The sequence below is a fragment of the Vidua chalybeata genome, chromosome 3 (genome assembly GCF_026979565.1).
Source record: "Vidua chalybeata isolate OUT-0048 chromosome 3, bVidCha1 merged haplotype, whole genome shotgun sequence".
Lineage (NCBI taxonomy): Eukaryota > Metazoa > Chordata > Aves > Passeriformes > Viduidae > Vidua > Vidua chalybeata.
Window position 1 is genome coordinate 85,532,709 of NC_071532.1, and position 13,802 is coordinate 85,546,510.

A 13,802-nucleotide genomic window follows, 5' to 3' on the forward strand; every position below is an offset into this window, starting at 1 on the left:
GATTTGTGTTACATTTTCAATGTGGGCTTTGTGGGTTTTGTTTTGGTGTATTTTTTTTGTGAAATATGGCAATATGATTTTGTGGCCATTGAATAGGAGGCTGGAATTTGTTTTCTGTAACTAAGTAAGGTACAAGAGAAGAGTGCTTACAAACTCCATTATGTGGAAAAGGATTAGGTCTCTGGGTTTAGGCAATATGAGATCTCCAAAGTAAGACAGAAAACTGTGACTAAATATTTATAGTGGACTTTATCAACATCTTAATTTTCTTTTCTCTTTTAAAGAATAAGCCTCAATAGAAAAATCTCTGCTCCATGGATCAGTTTAAGTTTAGTGGGTCAGAGTTACAATTTTAAGTCTCATTGTGTTACTTCTCACTGTGACTATGTTTATAAATCTCTGCTTCTTGGCAGGACTAGATATATTTATATATTAATTCTCATATATCCCCCAAAAAGCAGGGGTATGTTACATCCTGGGTTTGGGTTCAGATTAGGGGTTCTGTTATGTGTTAGCTGATTCTGTGTACCCTGTGCACCCCCTGTGTTCCCCCCACCCTGCGGTGGTCTGCTCCAGGTCACTCACCATTGGAGCATCACCATGTCAGTCCTGTAACCACTCCCCTGTCCACTCTGGAGAGTTCTGTGTCTGTTACCCCGTCCCCACAACCCCATTCGTCCCGGAGCCCCGTGTCCGCCCCTGTCGCATTCCCATTGGTTACCCCGATCCACATCATTCCCCCATAGCCTGCCCCCATTGGCCGAGGGGGGCTGCCCCCCCCCCTTGTCCCGCTCCCTATAAAATTCCACACGTGGAGCTGGGGAGCGAGCCATGGTTCCCCACCGCAGCTCCCCACGGCCATTAAAGCTTTCCAGCCGACCACACGGATGAACTGGACATTCATTCCCTCTTCATCTCACACCCTGCGCTGGCAGCAGAATGCAGCCAGCCTCACCCCCATGCGTGGAACGCAGCAGCGCCTGGGACCAGCAGCACCCCGGTGAGAAGCAGCGCCTTTGCCGGGCTCTCTGGAGCTGCCCGGGACTGGGGAAAAGGACGCAACGCTTCACATAATCCCACTTTTACTAAGGTTAATACAATTTTATATTAAATATCAATAGATCATGCTAGTATGAATAATTCTTTGAAAATTAAATCATTATTCTCATTGCACAAGCATCACTCTACATTTACAGCTGTGTTAAAGTGTTTACACATCACTGGAGAAGGATTGTATGTGTTACCAGAAGGATTGTGTAAAAAGCACTCCTTGAATGGAGGATGCATGCAAGAGATGCTGAAGTGTCTTGGTGCTCCCAACACAGTCCCTGCTGTTAACTCTGCTTTGAGTTACAGTTCCTCTGATGGTGGCGATCCCCTCCTTTTTCAGAAGAAGAAATTAGGGCAGTTAGCCTTTATTTTCGGCTCTGCCCTAAGGGCCCCAGGTAGCTCAGACATCAAAGCAGGTAGGAAGGGAAACAATCTCTGCCAGGTAAATGCCCAGTTCACATTATTCTCTAACGTGGAAAAGGGAAAAATTAAGGTTTACCTTGTTATTCCTTGGATTGAAGTTCAGCTCCTTGTCAGGTAAAATTTAGACAACAGATATTCCTTAACCCTTTATCAAGGCAATTTATTAATTTGAAGTCTTTCAGAGAGTGCAATAGTTCAGAATTTTCAGCAGAGAATGTTTGTATCATTAAGGGCTCCTAACCTGCTGTTTCCCAGATTTTGAAGAAAATAGCCAAGAGCAGCAAAGTGATGGACAGAGATAAATATTCCACAGGTCCAAAAGCTGCCTTCAGAAACTGGAACCAAATAAACAAACAAATAAATAAAATGAGAGAAGTACAAAACACTCTTTAATAAGAGCAGAAGGGCAAGGTAACCAATAAAGGAAAAATGGATTGAAGCCCTAGCTGCATATGGAATTATTTTATAGAATTAATTTTTCAAACATGAAATGAGTGTTTGATCTTAATCTAGTGAATAGTGATGCTTCTGCTGGCCTCAGTAAAATAATATCAGCTAATAGAAAACAGAAAATCATAAAAGATGGACTTCACTCTTAATTAAAGTCAGGACACTGAGGTATGTTGAGTTAGCATAATGATAATTTTGTAGTATGAGAAGTTTCTTAAAAAATTGAATTTGAAAAAATCCTAGCTAGTGGATAGCTTGATCAATCAAGCATTCTCTATACTGGATTTTTTTAAAAAAGAAAAAAGAAAGAAAAAGGAAAACAGTTTTCTGAGGTTAATATATAATAAAATACATATAATATATAAATATATATAATAAAAAAACCCTGATATGCTACATGTCCTCGTCTTTGTATAATAAGATGAGGGCTGGAAATTCCAATGCCTTTTTGTTTAGTTTATCAATAAAAAATGAAAACTGGATGCTCACCACAATACATATATTAGAAGATAAATTGAAAAAAACATAAATAAAAATTTGAAAATTAAGTCACCAGAAACCCAGGAGTTTTAACACCAGATATTTACCTTTAAAACAATGGAAGTGAAGCATCCAAAAACCTTTCATCTGCTAAGAGTGAGGCTCAAAAAAAATTTTTTAAAAAATCTTCAAAAATAGTGTATTTCTCCAAAATATGCTCCAAAATATACATTAGATGAAATAAGTTCATATAAATATCTTTAAACTTAATATATTCATATCCATGTAGCTACTATTTTGAATGGAACAGCAGAATAATCACAGCTCAGCAACATGGCAACCTGCACTTCCATTCTCTGGAAAATGATGTGCAATATTTATATTAAATAATATATAAATACATTATTTAGCAGTATTTTCATTTTAAATTATCATAAGTATATTACTTGAACTATGTGTTATCTAATATAAAGTTAATTTTAATACAGCAAATGTAGTAATTGGTACTTATTTGAAAGCATCTCCGAAAAAATAATTTTATTAAAGAAAAATCTCAATTTTAAAAATAAGAAACTCTAACTGAAGTTTCAAGTAGGAGAAATTTTTCTTAGACCAGGAAAAATCCATAACAGATTGAACACTATAAAAAAATTGCAAATGCACAACACTAATTATTTTTCAGATATAAGAAACTCTTAAGATGTATTAAAATAGACTAAACATCAAAATAGACTGGTTGCTACAAAATTAAAACTAAATTATTCCAACAGGAAAATAAATAGATATCTCAATTATGAGCCATTCAAAAGAATTTTGAAATTTATTTTCTCCAAGTGTATTTACAGCTGAGCCCAAAAGCTTAAGAGTGCTGCCAGAGCAAAACCACTAAAGCTTACAGTTGCAGACCTGGATGCTTTAAGTATCTGCAATGCAAAACAATATCTGTACCCAAGAACTGCACCCAGCTTTGAATAGACTTAAGGTTTGGAACTGTCAGAACGACTAGTGTTCTTTAACCTGAATACACCATGCTTCACCTTGAAGGAGCAATATAACTGTATGGAGTTGTGGTGGATTTTTTTTTTCCCTGCTGGGGTTGAAAATAGAAGCAAATTTATGCTTGGGATCTCTCATGCTTTATTAAGGAAAATAGCTTCCAAATAACAATCAATAAATTGATCATGACTATCTCTAGTAGGACACAAAGGTGTCTATTTTTAAACTGGTAAATAATAAACAGATATTGTAATTTTGATGAAGTTTGCAATGTCTTGTCTGTTCCTGGAAAGCTTGCCAGACCCACTGAGTTTTTAATTTGGTACTGATACAGAAATATCAAAAAACATTCCAACAGAGACTGGATGAGTGAAAGTGAATGCAAGAGATCACAGAAGGACTCTTTTGTAAATACTAGATTCAATAAGAAAGGCAGAGATCTTTTTAGCCTTTGAATAACTAAAGTCAAATAAAGCCTTTGACTGTGAACAGACCGAATGTCTGAAAATAGTTCAGTGAAATTTCACTGACAGTTTGAAAACTACCAAAAATATTTACCGGGATACTGGGACCACAGTAAAATCACAGTAAAATCCACCTCCATTCAGACTTCTGTGAAAATATATTCTTCCCCATAATTTATGTTAGAATAACTGGGAATATAATTGTAGAATAAAATGGAGATATAAGGGGTTAGCTTAATTAGGGTACAATACAAACAGTAAAGACTCAATATTGTTTCTGTTATGGAAGAGGGCATGATGGTTGCATAGTCAAGGTTGCATCTGAATCTTCATTTAAAGCTTGCTTTTCCTTCTTTCTTTCAAATTCCCCCCTAAATCCTCAAAATGCTTCTGGGTACAAAACTTTGCTGGAGTTGATATTCTAAAATGTTTGCAATCGTTCCTTTAATTTATTTATTTATTTTACTTTATGCTCCAAAGTACAAAATCTGCTACTTATGGATCTTTGTAAGGAAAGTAATATAGCCCCAAAGGAATGGAATTTAATGCATTTTAGTCCACTATGGTTATGCACCATACACATGAATCAGAAAGCATATTGCTAACTAAACTCCCTTTATTGGCTATAGAAGACAACCCAAGGAGGTATGCTGGCTTCCTAAAATTTGACAATATGAATAATAAAAGATTATTCAATGAGTTCTTCCACTATATATGAGATCACTTCGCTTCAGAAAGTAGAATAATTAGCTGAAATCAGCTAGGCAGATCAGATTAGAGTACAATTTGAAGATTACCTGGAAGTGATTTATAAGAAATACATCAGCAAATACTACAGATTAATGAAATAAAAGTGTTTCAGAAACTTGAAAACTTACAAAAGTGTGTTGACATGGAAGAAGGGTAATGAGAAACTAAATGGTACATTAGGACCTCTTAATGATCCGTAAATAAGGAAAAAGCAAGGATTAGTATGAAAGAGTAATACAGCTAGAGGTGAGAGGGGAAGACTAAAAAGTCTTATAAAAGCCAAAGACATAAAAAGCAATGAAAGGGAAAAATGCAAAATACAATGGTAAAATAAAAGGGGAGGACTAACTAGGCAGATGGTCTTAAGGCAGAAAAGATCTGTGTGTTTCAATGGATTGCAAACTTACTGTAAATTAGTAGCATTATTTATGATTTGCACAAATAAATGAGGAATAATTCCTTTATAGAGGAAAATGCTGCAGTGAATTACAAAAGTGCATAATGACATTATTGCAGCTGTGATAATCTAAATTACATTCATGGGGCTTATAAAACATCTTACCTTTCCCTACAACTTCTGCTTTATTAAGTGAAATAATGCTTGTAAGACACAGAAGGTAATTATGATGCTTTGTTTGGCATGGAAGACATATGGCATACTGCCTCTAGGATTGGGCAGTAGACTTAAAAAAAAGGACTAATAGGAGACACTTTAGAGGACAGGAATATAAATTATTAGGGATGTGAAATAGACATCAAGGGAAAGAAGAAACTGAGGCAGCAGTACCATTTGGTTTGAAATACTAAATGAAAAGTAAAGGAAATGTCACAGTGATGAAGTATACTTTATGATTACTAATGGTAAAACAAGAAATAATAGACTTATTTTGAAAAAAAATATTATTTTGTTTAGTATTAGCATGAATTTATCAAGTATCTAGATGACTATCTAGGGAGGTTGTAGGGTCTCAATGCAAAGAGACAAGAACAAGAAATGAGATAGTGGATCTTCAAGTCAAGTGGAGAAGTCACACATCACAGAAAATGACACCATTTTCCTTGGATCATGACTATTCATTAGGCATCCTGTGGGTCCGTCATGTTTCTCTGTCATCACAGAATAATTCCAGGAAGTAACTGTGATTCCCATAGCACCACTCAGCTGACTTGGTATCTGCATCAACCATTCACAGCTTCTGGTATCTGGGCAGTTTTGGTGTGTTAACTGTGACTTGCTCACTCTCCCTACTCAAACAGGAGAAAACGAGATGGAAGAAAGTTTTTTGGTCAACCTAAGAACAGAGAGATTACTTACCAGTAACTGTCATGGGAAAAGCCTTCTTGACTTGGGCAAATTCATTTTATTTATTGCCTGTTTGAATATATATCAATGATGATATAAAATATGATCAGGCTAAAATCCCAAAACCTACTTCCTACTCTCCTCTTCCTAGGCTCATTTCTGGCTTGTCCCTCCATCACACAGCACTGAAGGGTTTGCACTGTGGGTTGTGGTGAGTTCATAATAGCTCCTATCCATCACTTCCTCTTCTTGCTTTTCTACTGCTCCAGCATGAGCTCTCCACCCCTGCCACTGCCAGTGTTTTGACACCTGAGCCCAGAATAGTAGAAAAGACAGTCCTGGACTGTTATAACTGCCAGTTTTATAGTATCTTAAGAGCAGGGTAGCTACAGGTCATCAGTAATGTGTGTCAACCTTCAATAATAAAGGCAAGATTGCATTGTCAGTCCCTCCTGGAGAGAAACAGGAGTTAATTGATTTTGGGTGTGAGATAGGAACTCCAAATTACAACTGTACAGGTACATCTCTGTAAGTTTCTGTGTCTCTAAGAAGTTAATACACCACTGCAATCTTCCTTTTTGTGAGTCTATTAATTACACCTGTTCTCATTGCTCATCTGTTCAGTTCTACAGGGGCTCTTCAGCAAATTTATGTCCTCCAGCAGAAAAACTTATCTCAATCAGATAAAATCAGATAATCAGAAAAAAAAAAAAAAAACATTTTAAACAATTAAGCTATTTTAGACAATCATAGATAATGAAAAAATAAAGGTAATTTTCTGTGGAACAGGTATAGAAATTTAAGAAGATGTCTCAGATTTATAGAGAAACAAATTTTGGATATTTCTCCAGGACAGTTCAGTTCCTGATTGTGATATTCTGTGCCAGGTCTTCATGATAAGCAGATGATTTTCTGAATTGTAGATGATTTAGTAGTTTCAATGGAAATATTATTGTTTATATTTTTCCTACTATACACATATATTCAAGTAAATATGAGGAAGCATATAATCCATAGATATGTGCCCATAAATTATGAATAACTCCACTTTTTGCTGACTTCTCATAAAATTATATGAAGATTTGTTTTTCCCTGTAATATATGTGTGTATACCAAGTAACAAATCCGTATATGTATTCACATGTGTTATATATGTATGAAGTATTTAATTCCTGGAAAGAACAGAGAAATTAAAAATTAAACTTAAAACCAAGCTTTCAGTTAGGCCCATTTATTCTTTTTGGAAATAGACATAGTCTGTAAAAAACAGAGTTTCTTGATTTGTTATTTAGAACATATAGAATAGTATTATATGATAGTCTTACCTTTTCTTCCTCTATATTCTTTCCTCTTTTTTTGGCAAGAGCTCTTATTCAAACAATAACTGAATATCCTTTGCCTATTGTGCTTAGGGTATTCCGTAAACTTATACAGAGACTTTATGATGTGAAAATTTCGGCTATTTTAAACCCTGTTCTCGTAAAACACTTTTTGTATACAGGCATTATAGAGAAAAGTACCACTTTTGACCACAGCACCCAGCTATTCATTCTTACACTCTATTACACTGCGGATGATTTAAGGTGAAGGGCTCAACTCTGCTGCAATGAGTCACATAGCAGGTTAAGCAAACAAAACTCTAGAGTAAACATCTTCATGCTTCAGAAAGGACAAAAGCTTTTCTTTCTTTTTCTCTCTATCAGTGTATCAATTTCTCATTCTCAATGAAAAAAACCACTTTACTTCATTAGTTGTGTTCCTATGGAGCCCTCCCTGTATTGTTACTACTTGATTTCATAAGTCCTTTACTGAAGAGGCATGAGCAGGGGAAGTTGCTAGCGAAGAAGTGAAAACAGACTCTATATTTAGTATCACAAGCTTTTAACACCATTTGAAACAACAGCAGATTTCAGTGGCCATCATAATGGACATTTTTAAATCCGTATTTGCTCTATACTGTTTGTGTTCTCCCTTCTCAGATAAGTCTTTTGAGTGTGGTAGAATCAGAAGCATTGCAGTGGTGGTGAGCACATCTTACACAACTGATCCAGCTTCTCAACACAGGTTTGGAAAACACAATATTTCTCATTGATATGGAAGAGATAATGGGCTTGAAGCAGTGTCTGTTATAGAGTAGATGCTTACTTTCATTTATACTTTGCAATTTGCACCCTTCAATCTGCATTGCATCTATATGAACAATTTAAAATCTGAAAATTATTTTGGAAGATGAATCATGAGGCTAAAAACCTGTTATTGATAGTTCTCCTGTAGTCTAATACTCTTCCTACGTATAGTTGTAGAGAGCAAAGAGTCAGTTGCACGTCAGATGGAAGTGTGGAAATGGAAAATGTTTGCGAAACTCAACATTTTTAACTAAACCTCAGAACTTTCTGAGATTTTTTTACTATCTACTTGTCTATAATATAACTATACATTTGTAATCTAAATTTTTAATGTTGCACATGAATGCAGAATTATGACCCTATTAGACAAGAATTCAAACACTTCTCTCAAGGTCAAGGGAAATGGAATGAGATTAATACTGCTGAAATAATACTTAGTATTTTGATAAACCTTTGGACTGTTTTTTGGTAAAGGAATAACTACTTCAAAGTACTTTGTGATGCTTTCTTGGATAACAGTGTATTTGATATATACAGTATATTTACAGGTTATATTTTTCTTTTTTCTTTTAAAGTCTTCTTAATAGTTCAGCTGCAATAGTTCAGCTGTAGCTGCTAAGCTACAGCTACACTTTGATTAGGCAAATAATTCCATTCATTTTACTAGTACAGTTCCTGAAGTATAGAACAATGTAATGAAGCCACAAAATTTGCACTGATTTATACGATATGCACTTCCTATTTTGAGAATAATTTTCTATTACTTCCAGGTGATATTGCAAGCAGTAACTTCAGAGTAAAACATATGTCACTCAGGCTATCAAACCTGTCAGTCTCCCGTCTTCATACCCATTTTGTTTTCTGGGCACTTTTCACTTTGATTTGGTAGCATAGCTCATATTCCATTTCATTATGGATTTAATTTAATGGCAATACATTAGGAGTGAAAAATACTGTCTTTTGAAATTTGTATTCAGGAAATATTGTATTGTCATTGACCGCAAGGAATCAAATTTATGCACATTTCAATAACTACTAATGAAGGCTTAGAATCAGTTGATCAAGTGGTGGGTTATTCCTGGCTGGATGCCAGGTGCCCACCAAGACCACTCTATCACTCCCCACCTCAGCTGGATAGGGGAGAGAAAATATAACAAAAGGCTCATGGCCTGACAAAAGGACAGGGAGAGCTCACTCACCAGTTATCATCACAGGCAAAACAGGCTCGATTTGGGGGAAAAAATTAATTAATATAATTGATTGCAAATTTATCCCCATTTTCCTTGTAGGCCCCCTTTAAGTACTGAAAGGTCACCATAAGGTCTCCCCTTCTCACTCCTCCCCATTTTTGATAGAATTTTCCTCACCTATTGACACAAAACGTTAACACTACTAACTCCTGTTGATATATTTGGGAAATTTAGAACCTGTGACCTGATGAACCAACTTTATGAGCACATATGCGCATGTATCTGCCTAACAGACAGAATGGATGCTGAGGGAAAACAATAAAACTGGCATCTCATAAAGAAATAATGTTTCTTTACTGGAAAATAACTTCTAAAATATTAGTTGAGTGCCAGGTTGGGCTGGTCTTTCTTCCTCTTTAAACTTAACATCTACTCTAATACTTCTTAAGCAGCAATGGGAAAAATTTAAGCTGTTATGAATTAAAAAAATATTACAAAATTAAAGTAAATTTATAATATACATTACTTATTTTGTTAGCACATCAGCAAATGAATATGCATTGTTTCAGTTTATACTCCTTTCTTTTATAATTTGTCATGAGGAAAAACAAACAAAACACAAGATATTCCAGCTCCTTCATCTTTTTATATTTACTTCCTTTTTCCCAAAGGTTTCTTATAAATATAAAGATGAAACCACTTCTGTAAGAATAATGTGGTAAGTACAAGATTTGTTTTTTATAAAATAAAAAAAATCTGGAAACACTGAATATTTGAAAGCTTTTAACAGAAGAAAAAGCAAAAACTTCAACTTATTTTAAGAAACGCTGAGTTACATGTACTGTATAACATATGTTCACTGGTATTTTGGCTTCTTCAGAAGCCAGAATGCCTGTAATATAATATTTTTTGTTAAAAGGGAAAAAAAAAGAGAGATGAAAATTACTATCTAGAAAATCTGAACAGAAGGATTTTTGTTTGAGTTCATATTCTAGCTGAACTGAAAAGGAAGAAAAAGGGAATGATCATAAAGAGAACCATATGGGAGACAGTCACTAAGCTACTGAGCAAAGAAATATAGTTCTCTCCCTTTTAAGTTTCATCCATGCATGAATTTGTCACTCTTGTTTAAGAGTTATATATTTCATTTGCTGGAGATTCAGTCCACTTCAGAAACCAGTAAAAAATGTGCCATGCCAAAAGGCAACATTTTAGGTGTCTGAAAATCCCTTTACACTGTTTTCCATAAAACTGTTTCTTGGACAGCCAATCTCCTAAGCAACAGATTTAGGACCTGATTGGCTTCCCTCTACATGTCAATAAAATTTTGACCCTTGAGGGCAGGACTAGGTCTGCAATCCTGGGGTAATTATGATTAAGAGGTCTTAAGTAAACAGCTTTCCATTGAGTGTTACAGTCATCAGTTTTTGAAAGTATCCATTCCGTAGTTATGTCTTTCATTTTTTCAAATTCCAGCCTTTAAGACATACTTAAGTGTATAGAAATTTGCAATGAACTTTTGCATATAAAGCTGTTTCTGTCATGTCTTGCTGAATTACAATCTGAAGCAGCAATTGGATTCCAAAGCATCAAATGTATAATATACTGAGGAGCCAAAACCCCACACAGTTTTGAACCTCATGTACTTATGTACTACCTCCTCAAAGCCTCTGCAAATAGGGCATGAATTTCTGTAATCATGAATGTTGTCTACATATATTTTTTATTAACATCTTAATAGAAAAGTCTTTGAAGTCACGTTGGAAAATGGCATTGCTTTTATCTAGAAATATCTTGAAAATAATAGTGGTGTTGGAATTGGAGTTTTTAGGAGCACAAAATTGTGTAAAACATATTACCAACAAAACATTTTATGACAAAATTGCAAAGAATATGCTCTACTGTTAAACCACAGTAGATAACTTGTCCTTAAAATAAGCTGTTGGTAGAATCAGTTAGTTTCAGCAGAGTTTTTTTGGTAGTACTCAGCCTAAACCTACGATTGGGCAGCTCTCTAAGCATGGCTTATGCATCTAAAGTCATATTTATTATTCTATTTTCTGACATTACTATTCTGACATTCTCTTGCTATTAAAGCACATCTTCACAAACCAAATGACTGTGGCTCCTTGGGATTTAGAAGTGCAATTACAGTGAGAGCAAAGTAAACACTGTTTCGATTACCATCATTAGTGAAATATGTGGGGGGTTTTGCAATGTTGTTATAATTAAAATTTTGTCTAAGTTAGCTTTGTTTCCCTTGTTATCAGATGATTGCAAGCCTACAGTGAAGACTGAGAAATTTCTAAACAAGTTTTCTTTTGATTCATAAACAATTTTCTACTAAGTAAACAAATAATATTTTTGCACACTCAGTTGTTTGATGTACAAATGACTTGGAAAAATTATACTTTTTTCCCTGGAAACATACCTTTTTGAAGAAAGTAAGTGAAAGAGGCAATGTCCCCTTCTTATTAAAACTTTGGAAAATAGCTGGAAAAATCATTGCTGTAGTATATATAGTTTCTTTTTTGGGAGGGACAAAAAATACCATGTCCTGCCTACAGGACTGGGAGCTATACTTTAATGTCATCCATCCTATCTCCATTATGTCTATGAGTACTTCACTTTTTTGAAGATGGACCATGTGTGAGATAGGGGGCAATGGAAGTTTGTGTAGCTCATGCCATCTCTGGGTCATGGATGGGCAGACTCAGAGCTATTGAAGTAGTTCAGTCTTCCAGGATGAAAAGAGGTATTCCTGGAAATGACCTCTGAGGGACTGTCAGTGTTTCAGTGCTCCAAGTGGCATACATGAAAGGATTGCTTAAATTTTTGGAATAAGGAAATGAAGAGTGTAGTTATTAGTTCAGTAGAGTTTAGCACCCATAGTTGACATAACTACTTTGGCTTTATTCTGATATCGCTAAATGCAGACTGTGGCTCTTTGCTCCTTACATTTTTTCCTTTAAGTAATAAACTTTAAATTACTCCTTACAAATAGCTTTGTTTGTTTACTTGACACTTTTAGTCAGTTTCAGAGATACCTTTTGAACAAGTGTCTTGTCACCATGGATTCATTTTATGTGCACAGCAAAGGAATTGATTGGACTGAACTAATTTTGTGTTAATGCTGCTTCCACCTGTACCTCTTTATATCTTCTGCTTTAATCAAGGATTAGTTAGGAATTGGTAGACACTAATTTTTTTTTTTTACAAAATTGTTTTAAGGTTTCAAGCTGCAGACAACCTTAGGGTCACTTTAGGCAAAGTTTATGTCTTTGTGCTTAGAGTTCTTTCAGAGATAAGTGGAAGTCTTACTGTTATTAGCTACAGTGGTAATATCTATCAATGTGATGAAGATTGGCTAAATGAGAAATTTTACTTTTTAAATAGTTTAGACAGACAGAGGGGGGAAAGGGGGAAGAGAGGTAGATGGACCTATGTGGTACAGATTAAACTTTTAAATCCAAAATTTAAAACTTTAAAATTATCACTGAGGTGCTCTCTAGATCTAAATCATGCCAAACTGGATAGGTGAGTGTTAAATTCTGAGCATCAGGGTGTTTGCCTCTATCCTGTCCACAAAGCAGCCTTCCCACTGCTTAGCCTATCCACGTGGCAGGGACTGGGACCCATTGCTCTGTCTGCCAGCTGGCTGTTCTAAAGAAATAAGAAATAATTCACCCTTGCTCTCTTTGTGTGGCTGAAAGATTATTTAACTACTTCATGCAAAGTGGAACATATTCAGCGGGCAAAATGAAAAGTATATTGATGGACTAGATGACCTTTAAACAACCCTTCCAACCCAAAGTATTCTATGATTCTATGATCCAGCAAAATTTGTGACTGAATACTGAATTAATTTTTTAATTGGTCCATGTACAAGTTATAGTCTTCCCCAGTAGCAAAGAACTCATCATGAGATAGTTACCTAAAAAAAAAAAAAAAAGAGTCCCACTAAAAGTCTGTCAAATTTAATTTACCTTGATATATTTATTATAATTGATTCCTGGGTTATCTGATTGAAAGGTAGCAATCATGTCTACAAGGGCTTCATCTCGCATCTTTTTTTTTGTAGAGAATATTGAAAGAGAATTATTTGATTCATGGAAATCAGAACGGTAGAGGCCAAACTTGACAAGAAACACACTTTCTCATCCATATTTTTTGCAGATTCACATTTTTTATCATCAGGACATTCAGTTTTAAGTATCACAGTTTTAGGCGCCATCATAGAATATGCTTAGCTCTAAGTAACTTTGTCTTTATTTTATATATATATATATATATATATATATATATATATATATATATATATATATATATATATATATATGTATGTATGTATGCTTCAAGATTACTTTCAAAGTTATGCTACTGTACAGAAACCCCTTAAAATCCTTGTAAATCTGTTAATCTTTTTCAGCACTTTAGGAAAAGACAGATACAGACCCTAGAGTGAACTGGACACTTTGCTTATGTAGCCCAATAATTGACTCTGTGCCAGTCCACTATGAATTTTGTATATGAAACTCTGAAATATACTAGCAGTGCAAGTTTTATTTGA

The 13,802-nt window shown here is 34.9% G+C and overlaps 1 long non-coding RNA gene across 1 annotated transcript; it reads left to right on the plus strand.

Annotated features, from left to right (window-relative positions):
- The first annotated feature begins 845 nt into the window (after positions 1 to 845).
- LOC128786380 (uncharacterized) lies at positions 846 to 11,737 on the plus strand. Its single transcript, XR_008430264.1, has 5 exons — positions 846 to 1,090; positions 6,068 to 6,127; positions 7,896 to 7,980; positions 9,904 to 9,950; positions 11,503 to 11,737. It is a non-coding gene; the product is annotated as an uncharacterized LOC128786380 (long non-coding RNA).
- The last annotated feature ends 2,065 nt before the right edge of the window (positions 11,738 to 13,802 follow it).